Here is a 16006-nt window from a genome sequence, read left to right on the forward strand (position 1 = left end):
TCCTATCGGTCACATCCTTGATCATCGCACCTGGAAGGCAGCATACTTCTCTTGCAGTTATGTCCGGTCTGCAGATGGCTGCTTCTGTGCCTCTCAGTAGTGAGTCTCCCACCACCACCACTCTTCGTTGCTTCTTGGCTGTACTTTTTGCTGTCACTTGTTGCTGTGTGCCCTTTTCTTTTTTGCTTGCTGGTATTGCTTCATTCTTAGGTGTGCCATCTTCATCCTCTACAAAGATTTGATATCGGTTCTTCACTTGTGTGGTTGGTGATTTCTCCATGGTCTTCTTGCTTCTTTTGGTCACATGCTTCCACTCATCTGCTTTTGGAGGTTCTCTGACACTTTTTTCACCTTCTGTGACCAGTAGAGATGCTTCTGTTCTGTCTAGAAAGTCTTCATTCTCTTTGATGAGTTTCAAAGTTGCTATTCTTTCTTCCAGACCCCGCACCTTTTCTTCTAAAAGGGCCACTAGTCTACACTTCTGACAGGTGAAATTGGATTCTTCTTCTGGTCGATCTGTGAACATGTAGCACATGCTGCAGCTCACCATGTAGGTTGTCACATCTGCCATGTTGCTCCTAGATCCTGCTGACTTGCTGTGTGTTTTCCTTCTTGTGTAATCTACTCAGCCAAGCTCTCTTGCAATAATGTCCTTCCTAATAAGGTACTGTAAAAAAGTATTAATGGACAGCTTAAAAGCTTTGGTCCGGTGAGCAGTCAGAACCGGCGCCTTATGGACTGTAGGTGCACCTGGAGGACTTTGTGCCAGGCATTGATGTTTTATAAAGGCATTCATGTGTTTTGTACAAAAGGCTCCCACGTGAGCCATAAGACTTTCTGCGGTGGATGATGGCAGCACATTCAGCCGTGCTGAAAGACATACTACCTCTTTTAACAGTTTACCTTATATGTAAAAATAAAGTTTTCATATAACATGGTTAGGCATGACCATCTTAAAAGGAAGGGGGAATACAAGGGGCTCTAAGGACTGGTGCTCGCCCCTACCCCTTTAAGAACCAACCCAGTTCTCATTGTAACATGTGGATGTTTTATATGATTGTAATTGCTGATATGTTCATGTGTACTGCTATGTTGCCATATTTAATATCCCATTTTTTGTGCTGCTGTACAATGTATGTGACTTTAATATAGGGAAAGTGTAGTCCCTCAATTGGAGCACTAGATGGGGCATATTAGTGTATAGTTAACGCATAGGAGGGGTCACTGTGGGATAAGATAGGAGGACTTCCTGGTTACAGTTCAGTGAAGACAGGGAGCTGCTATAGCTCAGAGGCCAGGGACCAATCTTGCCTTGCGCAGGCGTGTACTACGGAGGACAGAGAATGAACTTCAATCCAATATTGCAGCCAGCATGCAGCCAGCAGGTAAGGAAAGGGTGAATCAAACACCAGAAAACTCCGCCCATATGACCGAAAACCGATCCACCAAATTCAGGTGGCAGGTTCCCTTTAAGTAAATGAAATATTAAAAACTTAAATTTTTTCAGTTCTTGAAAAAAATATTTTTTTTAATGACACGTTCCTTTAAAGAGTGTGCTCATTAGACACGATGGGAAAACATATGAGTTGAACAATATACGACATTCCGTCACTTCCCTTTCTGAGATAAGCGGAGTCGCTGTCTTCTCACCCTTCCCCCACTCCTGTAATGTGCACATAATCTCGTTTCTTAGGCTGAGTCATCATTCTGTTAATTGAATTGTTTCTTAATTAAGCCTGTCCTTTTTGATTACCTCCGGGTGTCACGTACTATCCGTCTACAAGTCGGCCAAAGAAACACAACGCTGCTCTATTGTGTTACCTTATCTTATTTGGTGCACTTTGCTCTGATGTATAGTGAGAATATCAATCAATGGATTGATGCTGACGGGAGCACACATCTCCGTGTCAAAATGTGTCCTCCACCTAGGTTTACAGTATAGGCACTATATTTATCAAGCGAAATGCTCCAAAATTCTGGCATAATTTGCACCAAAACCCATCTTTCATGCCTTCTACCATATTTATGAAGTGTTTCAGATGCTTTTTGTAACTTGTCCAACATAGGGATGTGACCTCGCTGAAAGGAGTCATGGGTTATCAAAAAAGGGGTAAGCAGGATCAGATATCATAGGTAAAATATAGTTTTTAATATTCAAGAATAAAATAATGGTAGCCAATACCTCGCAATCACTTACAGACACTAAAGTGATAAAGTGAACCAGTGCTCAATTAAAAATTGGTTGGATCTTACTACTAGAAGTTTTTGATTTGCAAAAACATCATTCAGGAGGCAGAAAAGGGAAATAAAGTCAGACAGGGAAGACTACGTTCCTTGTCATGCCCAATGCAATATCTCCGGCCCTGACAAGGTGCCCAAGTGTGACCTATCCCTCTAATAATGTCCTTGTACACACCCTTCCTACGCATTTCACCACCTTGTAGTGGGGTATTCCTCAGGGAAGATGCATGTACATAAAGGGAATAGACTTTATCAATTTAATGTCTGTGTATGTCATTGTGAGGTATTGGCTACCTATATTTTAATCTTGACTATTAAAAGCTATATTTTACCGATGCTATATCTCATCCTGCTTACCCCTACTTAGATTAATTTGATTGTTGTCCCCCTAGTGAGTTTTTTTATCTGGCTCATCAGAAAAGGGGCATGACATAACAAGCTCCCCCCCAACAACAATAACATTTGCCAAAATTATGATACACTTTTTTGGTACAAAGTTAGCAAACTAAAATGTGATGTGAACTTAGACTGGAAAGTCTTAAAACTGGACAGATTTATCAAATAGCAAGATCCAATTAGTATCTTCAGTATCTAAAGATTAGACAGTTTTGATAAATCTGGTTCCTATAACTACACACACAGAAATACTGTAGAGATTGCTTATCCTATCATCCGCCTTCTTCCATACAGCTATATTTTGAGGGTATTACATGGATGATAATAAAGCAGTGGTACCAATGGGATGCAAGGGTTTGGTTACGGAATACGTTTTTGGGTAGATGGGGAGGGTTACTGTGCCTGATTTACATCTTGGATGTTGATGCTGTAGTGCACTTTATTTCCATATAATATAATATCTATTCTTAACTGTGAAATAACCCATCGGTTGTCACAATTATGGTATGAACATAGCGGCAATGTAATACACTGTTCTAAAGGTATTATGTCCGAGGACATTAATGACATACAGAGTATGTGATAATTCTCACCCCTGGGATCTTGATCTATCTAAGCAAAAAAAAAGTTTGAAACAGCTGTTGATACCATTGGAAATATGGCGGCGGGTATCATCAGATGATATATGTGATTGAAACTCAGATTCACGTTTTTTCTTTGCTACACCTAGTGTTCATGCAGACAGAAGTATACTGTAAATGGGTTGTGTGCTGTCTGATTTTTGATCGGATAGCCCACGGGCAGGAAAGTGACACGTTATTCAACAGGGCTGTTCAGTTTGAAGGTATTTACCTTGGTCCAACTGTCCATGAGAAAAAAATTGTAACATGCCGTACTTTCTTCCAAGTCTCTGTCATGATCCAATTTTGGATTTGTGGCAGAACTGGTTTGCTTCTGTTTAATACCTTTTTTCCTTTTTGGTCATCGGGGGTTAATGCAGTTTTTCCCCCTCTGGTGGCCACTCGTGTTATTGCATTGCTTCTGGCTCAGCTGATGTTTGTAGTGACCACTCCCTCCATCCTTTAAAAGGTCACCTGGTTCATCAGCTGACTGTCGGTGTTAGTTCATTCTTCAGCGACCAAGCCAGGAGTAGGAGCTAGCTGAGAGCTGTTGTTCTACTGCTGTGTTCGTTTCATTTGGTGTTTCTTTCTGCTGTGCTGTGCCTTGCAGCATAAAACTAAGTTTGGTTTTCCTTTTCCTTTTCTGTTTTGGTGATATTTTTACTCTAGTGAAGTACACCTCTCTTGGGGGGAGAGGGAGTCACTTATAGGGTCTGCACAGGAGACAGGGATACGCTGGCGGCTCGGGCCTCCTAACCTTCATAGGTACCCCCAAGATAAGGGAAAGTCAGGGTCCCTTTTAGTGGCAGGGACAGGTGCGGGTTCCAATACGCCATCCTGCCCCTTTATCGCCGTATACGGCGTGACATTAACACCGACCCACACATTATTTCTGTGAGCCATGGCTCAAATGCAGGTTTTTGCCCAACTGCTTCAGACCCTCACCAATGAGTTTAAGGGGCTGCGTGGTGAGGTGGTGCAGCAGCTGCAGCAGTTGGTGGGGTTTTGGGCTTCAGCCCAGGTACATGCTCAACCTGACCCCAAGTTATTTCTTCCTGACAGGTTCTCTGGTGGGAGAGATAAATTTTTTGTTTTTAAGGAAGCCTGTAAGTTATATTCAAGGCTCCGCCCTCGTTCATCACGGAGTGAGGAACAACGGGTGGGAATCATCGTTTCCCTTCTTAAGAGTGATCCCCAATCCTGGGCCTTCTCCCTGCCGACCGGTTCTCCATCTCTACAGTCAGTGGACGAGTTTTTTGCAGCTCTGGCGCTGGTATATGGTGACCCGGACGGCGTCTTTTTGGTGGAATCCCGACTCCGTAAGATCAAGCAGGGGGGTCGGCCAGCGGAGGAGTACTGTTCGGAGTTCAGGAGGTGGGCCACTGACACACAGTGGAATGACCCGGCCCTTAGGATCCATTTTGTGCAGGGTCTGTCCCCTAGGTTACAAGACACTCTGGTATAGTACGCCGCCCCCAAGTCGTTGGAGGCCGCCATGTCTCTTGCCATCCGGGTGGATAGACGTTTGAGGGAGAGGCATACATCAAATGTGCCCCGGTAGTCCTTGCTAGGGAGGAGGACACACCTGATCAGGTGGACGAACCCATGCAGGTGGGAGGAGTTTCTTCCCAAACAGGGTTGTCTGGGGTTCGCCGTGGTGTGGGGGCATGTTTTTACTGTGGGCAGACTGATCATTTTATTAATGTCTGCCCAGCACGCTCCAATATACCTGTTCCATCTAAAAAGCCACGTCCCCCTGGTTGTGTGGAGGGAAGCAACCAGGGAGTGTATATTTCCTCCATTTTCTCGTCTCAGTGTACCTTACCTGCTGAGGTGGTTGTAGGTGGGGTAACTGAGAATATTCCGGTGCTTGTGGACAGTGGAGCAGGAGTCAATTTGGTGGATGCTCATTTTGTCCAGAACCATGGCCTGATGAGTAGGTCGCTAGCTAGACCCCTAAGCGTTCAGGCCATTGTCTCTGTCCCGCTCAGCCAGGGGAGCATTACCCAAGTCGTTGACAAGATACATTTGCGTATAGGGGCTTGTCATGAAGAGTTCCTGTCATGCTACGTCTTGGAGAACATACCAACTCCCATTGTCTTAGGTCTCCCTTGGTTGAGTAAACACAACCCGGTCATTGACTGGCAGTCCAGAGAAGTAGTCAGCTGGGGTCAGTCGTGTATGGACTGCTGTCCAGGAGCTACGATCTCTGCCGTCCTTCTACAACCTACCCCTTCTTCTCCTGTGGGGGCAGTAGAGGTGTTTGAAGGGAGTAGGGGCAAGACTCTACCCTCATTACATTCTAACCCGGTATGTCAGAGACCTCTTAGGAGGAGGGGTCGGAGGAGGGCGGTGGTTCCCTCGGTGCATAGTGGGGGTGTGAGTTTGGTGACACAGGGGGACGCCTCTGTTGTCGGTTCTATAAAGAGTTCACCATCTTGTGGCAGATGCATGCGTGAAAATAAATGTTCAGGTCCGGACCTGTGTGTGAATGATTACGTATGGGTGTCCACCAAAAATATCAGGTGGAAGTGTGGAACTGCAATCTGGAGTTCGAGGGTAATCGGGCCATATCGGGTGTCAGCCATTATCGGTCCGAAGACTTACCAGTTGGAGTTACCCTCTGTAATGCCCATACACAGCTCATTCCACAGGTCGGCGCTCTGGAGAGTTGTGCCGCCTACATTGTCATTTCCAATGTCCTGTGTCCACCATAAACCTAAGGGTCAGGTGACTGAGGAGGTGAACTCTGGTGAATCGAGACATTCTCACTGTAGGTCCAGTGTTGAGGGTCCAGAGGTTCCTCATTGAAAGGGGGGTACTGTCGCGATCCAATTTTGGATTTGTGGCAGATCTGGTTTGCTTCTGTTTAATACCTTTTTTCCTTTTTGGTCATCGGGGGTTAATGCAGTTTTTCCCCCTCTGGTGGCCACTCGTGTTATTGCATTGCTTCTGGCTCAGCTGATGTTTGTAGTGACCACTCCCTCCATCCTTTAAAAGGTCACCTGGTTCATCAGCTGACTGTCGGTGTTAGTTCATTCTTCAGCGACCAAGCCAGGAGTAGGAGCTAGCTGAGAGCTGTTGTTCTATTGCTGTGTTCGTTTCATTTGGTGTTTCTTTCTGCTGTGCTGTGCCTTGCAGCATAAAGCTAAGTTTGGTTTTCCTTTTCCTTTTCTGTTTTGGTGATATTTTTACTCTGGTGCAGTACACCTTTCCTGGGGGGCGGGAGGGGGTCACTTATAGGGTCTGCACAGGAGACAGGGATACGCTGGCGGCTCGGGCCTCCTAAACTTCATAGGTACCCCCGAGATAAGGGAAAGTCAGGGTCACTTTTAGTGGCAGGGACAGGTGCGGGTTCCAATACGCCGTCCTGCCCCTTTATCGCCATATACGGCATGACAGTCTCGGATGAGACTCACTCTTAGTGACATCTGATTTTTACAGATAAATGTCTATTATAAACTTGGGAAGCTAAGTGATCATATATACACTGCTCCAAAAAATAAGGGGAACACTAAAATCCCACATCGTAGATATCACTGATTGAAATATTTCAGTTGCAAATCTTTATTGATTACACAGTGGAATGTGTTGAGAATAATAAAACATAAAAATGATCAATATAAATCAAAATGAATATCCCATGCAGGTCTGGATTTGGAATTATACTCAAAATCAAAGTGGAAAATCAAATTACAGGCTTATCCAACTTCAGTGGAAATGCCTCAAGACAAGGAAATGATGCTTAGTAGTGTGTGTGGCCTCCACGTGCCTGTATGACCTCCCTACAACACCTGGGCATGCTCCTGATGAGGCGGCGGATGGTCTCCTGAGGGATCTTCTTCCACACCTGGACTAAAGCATCTGCCAACTTCTGGACAGTCTGTGGTGTGAGACAGTCTGTTGGTGGATGGTGCGAGTCATGATGTCCCAGATGTGTTTAATCAGATTCAGGTCTGGGGAATGGGCAGGCCAGTCCATAGCATCAATGCCTTCATCTTCCAAGAACTGCTGACACACTCCAGCCACATGAGGTCTGGCATTGTCCTGCATTAGGAGGAACCCAGGGCCAACCGCACCAACATAAGGTGTCACAAGGGGTCTGAGGATCTCATCTCTGTACCTAATGGCAGTCAGGCTTCCCCTGGAGAGCACATGGATGGCTGTGCGGCCCTACATAGAAATGCCACCTCACACCATTACTGACCCACTGCCAAACCGGTCATGCTGAAGGATGTTTCAGGCAGCAGATCACTATCCACGGTGTCACCAGACTCTGTCACGTCTGTCACGTGCTTAGTGTGAACCTGCTGTCATCTGTGAGGAGCACAGGGCGCCAGTGGCGAATTTGCCAATCCTGGTGTTCTGTGGCAAAGGCTATTCATCCTGCACGGTGTTGGATTGTGAGCACAACCCCATCTGTGGACGTCAGGCACTCAGACCATCCTCATGGAGTCGCTTTGTAACCGTTTGTGCAGACACATTTTGCACGGCTCTGGCAGTGCTCCTCCTGTTCCTCCTTGCACAAAGGCTGAGGTAGCAGTCATGCTGCTGGGTTGTTGCCCTCCTATAGCCCCCTCCACGTCCCTTGGTGTACTGGCCTGTCTCCTGGTAGCGCCACCAGCCTCTGAACACTATGCTGACAGACACATCAAACCTTCTTTCCACAACTCGCATTCATGTGCCATCCTGGATGAGCTGCACTACCTGAGCCACTTGTGTGGGCTGTAGAGTTCGTCTCATGCTACTACGAGTGTGAAAGCACAACCAACATTCAAGTGACCAAAACATCAGCCAGAAAGCATTGGTACTGAGATGTGGTCTACGGTCCCCACCTGCAGAACCACTCCTTTATTGAGTGTGTCTTGATAATTGCCAATAAGTTCCATCTGTTGTCTATTCCATTTGCAGAACAGCATGTGAAATTGATTGTCAAACAGTGTTGCTTCCTAAGAGGACAGTTTGATTTCACAGAAGTTTGATTTACATGTAGTTATATTCTGTTGTTTAAGTGTTCCCTTTATATTTTTGAGCAGTGTATAATTTTTAGCGCAGATGTATAAAAACTAGCGATGATCGAATAGTGAAATATTTGGATTCGGGAAAAGCTGCATGAATAATTTCTAATAGCCATGTATTCGTACTGAATAATGAATCCAATGCAAATCAATGGGAAGGCTGAATATTTTTCTGGTGGACCCAACAAACAGATCTGGGGGCATGGTTAAAAAGTTGAAATGTATGGGAAAGAGCTAAAACTAAATGGGAACAGCATGGAGAATATGCCTGCACACCTTTCTGACTCACATATGGTATCTGGGAATAATGTTGTCAGACCAGACTATTGTGCCGGTTTTACGGATTTTTAACCCCTTAGCCCCCGGACCATTTTCTGTTTCTGCATTTTTGTTTTTTGCTCCCCTTCTTCTGAGAGCCATAACTTTTTTATTTTTCTGTCAAAAATGAACATGAGGGCTTGTTTCTTGCGGGACGAGTTGTACTTTTGAACGACACCATTGGTTTTAACATATCGGGTACTGGAAAACAGGAAAAAAAAATTGCAAGTGAGGTGAAATTGCAAAAAAAAGTGCAATTCCACAGTTATTTTTTTGCAATGTAGCGGCGACCAAAAGAAAGTAATTCTGGTGTTTTGACTTTTTTTTTCTTGTTACGCCGTTTACCGATCAGGTTAATTCTTTTTTTATTTTGATAGATCGGATGATTCTGAATGTGTATGTTTGATTTTTGTTAAATTGTTTTATTTTGAATGGAGCAAAAGGGGGGTGATTTGAACTTTTATATTTTTTAATATTTTTAAAAACATATTTTTTTTACTTTTTGCATGGTTCAATAGACTCCACGAGAGGCTAGAAGCTGCAGTTGTCCGATCGGCTCTGCTGTATACAGGCGATGATCAGATCGCCTATATGTAGTAGAAATGCTCACTTGCAATGAGTGCAGACCAATGGCAGCGCTCATAGCAATCTGGCTTTGACAAGCATAGAGGTCTGCTGGAGACCTCTGGTTGTCATGCCAACCGATAGGTGACCCACGATCACGTGATGGGGTCTCCAATGGGTGGGATTTCTGGTGCTTCCCGGAAGTGCGAGTTACATGCCGCTGTTAGAGATTAACAGCTGCATTTAACTGGTTAACAGCCACGGGTGGATCGCGATTCCACCCACGACTGTTAGGCTTGGTTCACATTGCGTTCAGGGGCAACGTTAAACGGAGTACATTACACTGCGGCATAACGCGGTGTAACGTACTCCGTTAACGCCGCCATTGAATGCAATGCCGGACGCATCGCCTAGCGATGCGCCGTCATTGAGTGACAGACCCGAGACGCTGGCTGCAGTGTTTCCGGGTCCGTCACTGCTAGCGCAGATGGAGCTAACAGAAGCTCCATCTGCGCTAGCGTGATGTAGCGCCAGCACTTGCGCTAGCAGCAGCCCGTTACTGTATGTGCTGAACGGGCTGCTGCTAACGCAATGTGACCCTAGCCTTAAAGGCACATGTCAGCTGTTCAAAACAGCTTATATGTGACAGGTAAGATGTGGGCTCAGCGCCAGAGCTCCCATCAAAGGGAGGGGTGTCCGACGTGGGCATATTATTATGCCCAACGTCAGAAAGGAGTTAAAAAGACCTACCAAACCAAAAAATTTTTTAAAGGGAAAAATGCTAAGAAACATTATTTTCTTCATAATTACATGTATATAACGCAAAATAAAAAATGTAAAAAAAAAAATGTTTACCTCCCCTTTAGCATATGTTCACACGGAGCATTTTGACTTTATTTTTTACTTTAACATTTGTGAGGGTCTCTCTCCTTCATTTGGGAGAACCCTCCCTCATGCCAAATAGAAAGAAAAGAGAAAGGTATACAATCATATTCCTCATCCCTTCACCACGCCAGCTAAAACATGCCCCTTTGAATTTTGGGCATCTCCCGCCACCACCACCATGTCCACTGCCAGGTCAACATGTGGCCTTTGCTGACAATTAGCAGAGTGCCAGCAGGTGCCGTGAAACCTGAGTTTGGTAAAGGCCCTCAGATGGCCCTGTATCATATAATTGGGCAAGCTCTCACTCCTACATTTGAGAAGTCCTTCCCTCATGCCAAATAGTTAGCCAGATAGTGGAATACACATTCCCCATCCCTTTACAATGCCATGTCAAACATGCCCATTTGAATTTTGGGATTTTCCCGCCAACATCACCATGTTGACCGCCATGCCATTATGCGGCCCTCACTTTTAATTTTCAGAGTGCCACCAGGTGCTGTGAAACCTGCATTTTGTAAGGTCCACAGTTCACTTTTGCCACCTGGTCTAAATGGAACCACTGTCATAGCGGGTAAAGCCGCTGTAAGGTGAATATAATACAGTTTGGAATACAGTGTATGCAAGCAAGGGCCTGTATTGTGGTCAGTCTGTCAGGCCTGAAACCAATGTCAGGAACATGGAAAAGCCTCATTTTAGTTGGAAGCAGCCACCTCAAGGGAAAGAAACAGGAGTGCCATTGACCAATGTGCACAAGCCAATGCAGTTCTTCTGGAAACTACCCAACCAGGCAGACAGTAACTTGTGCATGGTTTTGAGCAACAATGGAGTAATTATAGGATATGTCCCAGAGAGTGTCGAGGTTAGTGGCCTGTATTTCTCAGGTGAGAGGCAGTGCTACAGAGCTCAGGAAAAGGCCTTAGCGTGGCAATGACCATGTTCCAATATGTGTAAGGCTGCGGCCTGAATAGGTCTGTGGAGCATATTAACCCAGTTTCTTAGATGTGTTTAAAATATACAGAAACTGGCCAATACCCCAGCACAATCGGCAACCAGTCTGTTTCAAAGCCACTCTTGACAGTGTCATGTAAATGGTTAACAGCAGTGATCTGAGCTCATCTCAGTTCGTTGATGTTAGACACAGTTGCCGACTGTGTAACATAGTCAGCAAATGTGTGTAGAGAGGGCTGATCTCCTTAGCCCCCTTCACATAATGTCACCCCAGTATTGACATACCTATACATCATTAAAGCGTAGAAGAGCCGAGCATTAGAAAAAAAACTACTTTTATTTTCCAAACGTATAGTCACTTATGTCCCTTGAGTGATTTCAGCTGAGCTGCAATACCAAACACAGACCAAGGAATAAAGTGGCGCTGTTTAAAGAAAAAAAAGCATTTTTTAAAATATTTCTGAACAGGTTGTAAAAATGACACACTGACTTTCCTGCATTCAAAATAAAAGGATAGTCATCCAAAATTCCTTCTCTGAACAAGACAACCATCTCACTGAGGAAGGAAGAAAAGGAGAATCTTAGTTTTCTAATTATTAACACTTCGGCGAGAGAAGACAAATAATGTAGGGCGAGGTGAGTATGTAGATGATGAAGCGGAGAGTTTGAAAGCATGAACTTCTCTTGGCTGTACATAGTGGCAGATAGGTCTTTAGACACTATAATACGTGTAATTTGCAGAAGAAGTCATTCTGCAGAAACACAGTGTATATAATGGGGATGTCATGCTGAGTTCAGACCCTTTTTATGGCTCTGTGGGTGGGTCACATGTCCATCCGGTTACATTGTTAATTATGTCTGATATTACCTGCAGTAGCACAATACATTGACTAATGCAAATCATTAAGTGGCTACATAATCACACGGAGATGCAAAGCTGACAGTCTCATCTAACACATCTATTTATGGGCAGGTTGCCACGTATTTATTGTGATGGCCATTAATGTTTCTGCTGCAGTTACAAAAACAAGAATACTTCTACTTGGAAAAAACTACCATTCTCTGAAGACCAAAGCTGCCATGAAAGCTCCTATAATGCCTACAATCGTTCAGTATGCAAATTGCCCTTTCAGAGAGGAAGAGGACTAGAACTCTGTAGTGCCATGCCACCTGATGGAAGCAGTGATCCTATAAGTCCCTATCGACCCCTTCAATGATAGTGATATGTGCTATAGAGTTCTAGTCCTCTTCCTCTGTGAAGAGGCAATTAGTATATTTAATTTCCCAGAGGAGCATTGCATGATGAATAAGCCTCCTTACATTGACAAGCCATAGCTAGTATGTCACTCTCCACAAGGAGAAACGTTACCCCTTAGACCTCAGTCCAGAGCCTCTCACTTAGCCAAATCAGAACTCATACTTTGCACTCATGAGGGGCAATACCCTGAAACACCATGTCTGCAAATTGAGATTCTGATTTGGCTTTTATCTCAAGTTACATTGCAAGGCTCCTTAAAGGGTTCATAGTGACTTATAAGATGTCTGGTTTCATCAAGTGGTGCTTTAGAGTTATAGTCATCTTCCTGTCTGAAGAGGAGCATTGCACAGCAAATAATCCTCTTCACATTGACATGCCAGGGCTGGTATGTCACTCTCCACACATAGAGATATGTTACCTAAAATCATTCAGCACATACCTGCAGCACCAGAGCAAATGTAATATATTAATCTGTTGCACTGGATAATGCTGTTTAAATGTTTTCTTAATTTCTAAAACCCAATGCATACATTACAGTAATAACTCTAATCAAATGTATGAAACAGGCAGAGGTTTAGACATTATTGGTCAAGAAACACTGCCATTCAAATCAATGACTAAAGTATCATATCATCCAAGTTAATGACATGGGCACCATACCATTCAAGTCAATAACCTGAGCACTATATCATCCAAGTGAAAAACTTTGGCACTATATCATCCAAGTCCATAACATGGGCATCATACCATCCAAATTAATTACCTGGGCACCATGCCATCCAAGGGAATGACCTGGGCACCATACCATCCAAGATTATCACCTGGACACTATATCATCCACTTTAATGACCTGGGCACCTACCATCCAAGTCAGTGCCCTGGGCACCATACCATCCAAGTCAATGGTTAGGCACAATATCATCCAAGTCAATGACCTTGGCCCATATCATCCAAGACAACAACCTAGGCATCATACCATCCACGCTATTCACCTGGGCACTATAGCATCCAAGTTAATGACCTGGGCACCATACCATTTAAGTCAATGCCCTGAGCACCATACCATCCAAGTCAATGACCTGGGCATCATACATCTAAATAAATTACCTTTGCACCGTACCATCCAAATCAATGACCTGATCACCATACCATCCAGGTCAATGACCTGAGCATCATACATCCAAATCAATGACCTTGGCACCATACCGTCCAAGTCAATGGCCTGAACATTACACCAAAACAAATCTATTACTTTGGTTAATGCTAGCTAAATGTTTTCTAAAATTAATATGCTGCAAAAACAACTCTATTCACATATATGGAACATGCAGAGGTTTACACATCATTGGTCAATAAACACTGCATCTAAGACATTGACCTGGGTCATATATTGTTGATGCACAGTCGGGGGTGGAGCTTTCAGATGAAAGACATTGATCACCTATTCTCTGGACACGTGATAAATATCTGATTGCTGGGACCACCAACGATCCATATTGATCCCCTTTTCTTTCCTATTGCGTCGGGATTGAATTTATCATATGACCACTGCATACAGACAGATGTCCTCTATCCATGTGAGATACAACTCTAAAGTCCCCTATACACATGACCTCAATGTCAGCTGAATCCCCCGATGTTGACAGGTTTTGTCTCATTGTAATGTGCACCTGAAAATTGATTGTCAGGGGAAATAAGAACCCGGCATGTCTGATTTCGGACGGAGAATCCTGACAATTGACTGCTCGTTGACGTGAACAGAGTTGGGGGAAACCTCTTTAAACAGTTTCCCAGTAAGAATGGACATATTTCCGATGCTGTAGGACATGGACCTCTCTGGATGTGATTTGGAATGGCACCTCTGCTTTTACACATTGCAAACTAATACATGTGGTATCAAACTACCCCAGCTGTGAAGGGTTAAGAGCAATTGCTTAATTTTCTAAAACCGTAACTGGTGAAGCTATTACTGCTAAAGTAAAGCAGACAAGACAGAATGCTGCCGCTTAAATGAAAAAGATGTAGCTATGAAATATTCAGAAATGGAAAACACAGGGAGGGATCGGCTGGGGACTCGGCGCGCACCCACTCCTGCAGCTGCTCGCACATATATTAGGAGACTGGAGCAAACAGCACTAAAGAGCACTTTCTGGCTGGCTGGGAGGCAGGCGTAATAAATTCTACTTAAATCCACACACATATATAAACATTAGTCTGTACGCTCCGCGCAAACGCCACTTGTCATACAAATTACTGCAAATCATTATATTTTCATAACCCAATTAGTCAATCCAGGCCTGGTTAACACTATAGGGTAAAAATGGTGTTCGCCGTTTATGTATAATGGGGACATAGGGTCAGGGGTGGACATTTTACTGGTCCAAGAGGTAAGGGAGTCCATTACCACTTCCAAAGAAGCTTCTGTCAGAGAGATGTAATGGGTTCACTATGATGAGATACTGGACGGGCCCATATACTGTTCTTGCTCAGGGATCCTCTTCTGTCTGTGTTCGCTCTTACGTAGGGTGCCTTTCATTGTACAGCCTGCAGAGAGGTGGAAACATGCAGAAAACACAGATGGATATTGTTGCACATCCCACCGTAGATGTGATAGGTAAATCTTTCTATCCAACGGGCATTGTAGTTGGCAGTATCTGTGTGATGACCCTGGAACGTTTCTGTCTATAGAAAGCTTGCTGGAGCCACCACACTCATTTGGTCACAGCTTACCCATCATCTAGACAGAATAGTAAATGAATTAGTCATACACCGCATTCCAAATTGTTATGCAAATGCTATTTTTTCTCTGATTTCCCTAAACGGTCAGTGCAAAAAAGTCAGTATAATTAATGTTTAAACCATCAGCCACACATCTGCAAATGATAACAGTATTTTTTTGTTCAAAACTAAAATGCCGTGTTCCAAATTATTATGCACAGAAGAGTTTAAACTTATTTTATAGGTTGTAAAGAACTGAATATGGTCATTTGTTTAATTTGCAGCATTAAGAGGTCACATTTACTGAAATCAAAAACTTTTTCAATCAAAAACATCTTAACAGGCCTAGTCAGAAGCGTAGCTAGGGGTTCAGCTTAGGGGGCGAAGCATATGAGTTATCCCTGATTACACCTACAGTGGCAGACCCTAGTAGTGGGCAGAGGGAAACATCAGCTAATGACAGCACTATTACTGAAAATACATTTTTATACAAGGGACAACACTGATATTACCGCCATATGGTGATTGTATAGTGGTAGATACCAGTCTTGAAGAACATGTAAGTGATTACAATACAGTTATAGGTGGTGACTTACGGCTCAAGTTCTTTCTGGTGAAGTCGTTCACTTTTCCCATGTTTTCCATCTGGCCCAGACCGACATGACAACTTCTCCAGCCAGAACTCATTACATATGCATATGATGTTACTGTGTGAGTGGGGAGAATGTGAGGGGAAGAGGGGAAGCTTAATTGGAGTAGTGGGGGTGGCGCCGGGGGCTTTGTGTTCCTAGATTATATGCAAACTCATGTCATAGTTGCTGTCTAGGGAGGTAGGGACCTTATTTATTTACAGCTTAGGTCTTACTATAGTCCCATCCTGTTAGTATATCAAGCCCCGATTCAGTAGCCATGACATGAGCTTCATTGTATTTAAAGGGGTTGTACTAGCTAAATCTGTCTGTAGTCATTCAATGCATCTGCCAGCTTTTGAATCCTCACACCTTGCACACAGCGAGAGTTTGCCATTGCCCGGAGTGTAT

The 16006-nt window shown here is 44.0% G+C and overlaps 1 protein-coding gene across 2 annotated transcripts in view; it reads left to right on the forward strand.

Annotated features, from left to right (window-relative positions):
• Positions 1-16006, forward strand: part of ASIC2 (acid sensing ion channel subunit 2) — a 1423043-nt gene that overhangs the window by 1371834 nt on the left and 35203 nt on the right. The window lies entirely within an intron of this gene.

The sequence above is a fragment of the Ranitomeya imitator genome, chromosome 2 (assembly GCF_032444005.1).
Source record: "Ranitomeya imitator isolate aRanImi1 chromosome 2, aRanImi1.pri, whole genome shotgun sequence".
In the NCBI taxonomy this organism is placed as follows: domain Eukaryota; kingdom Metazoa; phylum Chordata; class Amphibia; order Anura; family Dendrobatidae; genus Ranitomeya; species Ranitomeya imitator.